At 39.9% G+C, this 3,400-nt stretch overlaps 1 long non-coding RNA gene across 1 annotated transcript; it reads right to left on the bottom strand.

The window, feature by feature from the left end:
* Nucleotides 1–385: 385 nt before the first annotated feature.
* On the bottom strand, nucleotides 386–2,763 carry LOC121832630 (uncharacterized). Its single transcript, XR_006076254.2, has 2 exons — nucleotides 2,207–2,763; nucleotides 386–1,103 (listed from the first exon to the last, which is right to left on the bottom strand). It is a non-coding gene; the product is annotated as an uncharacterized LOC121832630 (long non-coding RNA).
* Nucleotides 2,764–3,400: the final 637 nt, after the last annotated feature.

Below are 3,400 nucleotides of genomic sequence, written 5' to 3'. Positions count from 1 at the left end.
ACCAATCCTCTTCAAGTCTCAGCAGAAAGAGCTTGCATTTTGTATCTCCACATTCCTAAGATGCCATCTCACACAATCGGCATCATGTCGTCTAAGGCCCTGGTGTGCTTCATGTAGGAAATGCCGTGAAGATGAAAGAATCCCACAGCCTTGCCTTTTGCCTTTATTTTTGCTTTTTAGGAGTATGTGTGAGCAGAGGGAATGGCCATGGCCTTTGGAGAGGACCCTCCTCCCACCCTGGCTGCAGTCAGAGCACAGGGTTGTTGATAATATATGTCTCTAATTCTAACTTTCTCACTCATAACTTAGAGATAGAATTCTTAGAGGCTTAAATGAAAAATAATTAGGTGATTATGGACAGTATCTTTCTTAGAGTAGAACATCATTTCCTTCCATTTTGTTTATATTGGGATGCATTCCAGCCAGCTAATTCCTCAAATGCCACATTAACAAACAAACAAACTTTAAAACCATGGACTTGGACTAGATTGTGATATGTACATAGCGATCTGCTATACAGGTAGCTGTAGATGTTATTTGATGGCTCAAAGGCTGATGCTAAACCTATCTTAATATTATTTTGACCATTTCAATAACTGACTACTTTAGTTGACATAAGTTACATTTATTATTAAAACTCTCAAGGTAATTTATTTGCATTAATGTTCTATGTCCTGGTTGCTGAAGTCACAGTGATTGCCAAATCAGGCTTTCTTTTTTTCCTCCAAATTCTTGCTGCTTTTATTGGATGCATCTTTTATTCATTTCCAAGGAAAGATTACATCCAGTCCTGCAGAAAATTCTGTTGAGTGGGAAGATAGTTTCTTAAAGAGAGAAGGCTGAGGAAGTCTTGGGAAGCTGGACTCCAGGGTGATCTTTGCAGGAATTCACATCAAGCTTTGAAAGTTTAGGGAGGAAGCTATCTAATACCTCCTGGTACATTGACTCTCTATTCAGGAAGAACTGTAACAAGAATCACTTTCTTGTTGATTCTGGAAAAATCAGAGAAATTGGATTATGAAAGAGACCCCGTTAGGAGCTGCAGCTTTGTCAGGGTCAGGAGGAATGCAGAGCAAAATTAGAGAATTCTCATGATGTCCAACCTGCAAAGATAAAAGTAGAATTTAAAACAAGACAGAAAAGGGAAAAGATACTGTTCCACTGCTAAGATGAAAGAAGAAAAAGGCCCCGGAGGATGTGCGAACTGAGCTTCCTCCAGCTAGGGACTGTTAGAGTCAGAACGAAAGCACCAGGAACATCTACACAACCTAAGCTTGAGGTTAAGGTTGTTAGCAGGGATGGCCAATTCGCAAACATAGATGAAATTATCTAGGGCTTAATCTGTGTCTCCAAACCAGATAAACTTTGTATACTAGTGAACTAAATTAGAGTCATGTAAACACTGAAGACTTCCTGGAAGGTAGAAAATGGCAGAAACTCAGTTAAAGCCAACACAAGGAAGGCAGTGTGAAGACCAAGTGAGGCAAAAGCTATCCATCTCCTCGAACAACTACAAGGGGAAACAGTGGACATTTTGAAGCACACAGCAGCAGGCTCTCAGCACAGTTACAAAGGATGGTGGTGGTGGCAGTGAGATAGACAGGGTTAACTTTATTTTTCCTCTCCTGGGCATGGAACAAGGGCCTAGTACATGGCAGGCAAGCATTCTACCACTGATTCACATGCCCAACCATCAAGACATATTTGAGAGTAAGAAATATCCAAGAGTTTTGTTGGAGCATCCTGATGAACCTCAATTTTTGCAACATTTTTCCCCAAGAGAAAAATGTAAATTACATAAAACACTGACATATAAATTATATTTTAGAATATTAATAATACCCTTTTAGAAGTAAAAACACAAAACAAAACTTAATTCTTCTAGTAGTTTTCACTAATATTGACTAAATTCTCTCTGAAGTAGACTTTTGGAGGAGATTAATTCAGTTAGAATTAGAACCATAAATTAATTTCCCGGTATGAGAACAGTAAGGTTACTTAACCAGTGAGAAGTTTGAAAGCATTTTTTGGTTCTAAGTATAACTGTGCTTACATACACATGTGTACCTACAGACACCCACAGATACACACATACCATACAGACACATAGCCACACCCAGACACACACATGCACACACACACACACCCCAAAACCAGAGAATATGGAACTGTAAGTAAAGGTGACTTAACCAGAAATACTCCTTACCAGGAGAAGAGACTGCTTGTCAAAGCAACAGTTGGCTGGAGACTCATTGGGGCTTCAAGACGCTGCTGGAAACATCTGGACACCCTTTGAAATATTCAGTCAAACCTGACAACCAAACACATTTAGCACTTTCTGTCAAAAAGTAGGATCGGCCCTTTCAATATTTACCCAGTTGAGGAAATACCGTTGACATGCATGAAATTTAACTTCACAGGACTAAGTGTACTCTGGCAAAAATACTGGAATTTGGAAATACAGGATTGATATAAAAATAAATAAACCATGTTTTCTAATGACACGAGGATGCTAGGAGGTAACCTTGATCTGGCTTTATTATAAAGTAGGTCATGTTAAACTTGGACAAGAAGGAATTTTGAAACACATGCTTTAGGCATCCGTATTTGTGGAAAAACCAGGTCTGTTTGAAGTGATCATGAGAACACTACTTCCGACTTCATAATGAAAACCTGAAAAAAGTAATAAAACAGTTTCGGTTAGTCACAGATAGCCTATCTTGTAGTGCCAGAGGGATGAAGTGTGCCTCAGGGGATGTTGATCTCAGCAAGTGTCTGTATGGCGGGAGCAGTTCTTGGAACTCAGTGGTATCTGCAAGTGTACCCTCTGAAAACCAAGCAGCCAGCATGCCAAAGTTCAATTAATTACAGCTTTTGGGTTGTGCAATGGAGTGCTTTAGTAACTCAGAACAACATCTGGTTATCTGACTCTTGATTTCATAGGTCAGAAGTTGGGGTTAGGTTAATCAGTTCCCTTATCTTTGCTGGTCTTTGTTGGTGTTAGAGGCTGGATTATGCCCCACCTATAATCACAACAATTAGGTTTAAGTTCTAAACCCTAGGGCCTCAGATTGATATGTATTCAGGGATAAGGTGGTTTCAGGAGCAACCAAGTTAAAATAAAATCTTTAGGCTGGTGTCTATTCCCAGATGGGCCGATGTCCTTAGAATAATTAGAAAGGACACAGATTTGAACAGAGGACAATGATGTGGAGGCACAGGCAAGACACCCTGTGAACTGGTGGGTACAGTCGGGAAGCCAAGGGAAGAGGCCTGGAGTAAACCTTTCTCTCTTAGGCTGAAAAAAAAAAAAAAAAGAAAGAAAGAAAAAGAGGGGTGTGGTAGCATAGATCTTTAATTCCAGCACATGGAGGCAGGGCTCTATGAATTCAAGGCCAGC

The sequence above is a fragment of the Peromyscus maniculatus genome, chromosome 10 (assembly GCF_049852395.1).
Source record: "Peromyscus maniculatus bairdii isolate BWxNUB_F1_BW_parent chromosome 10, HU_Pman_BW_mat_3.1, whole genome shotgun sequence".
NCBI lineage: Eukaryota > Metazoa > Chordata > Mammalia > Rodentia > Cricetidae > Peromyscus > Peromyscus maniculatus.
The sequence above is the reverse complement of the archived record's forward strand: the minus strand, read 5'-3'. Positions and strand labels throughout refer to the sequence as shown.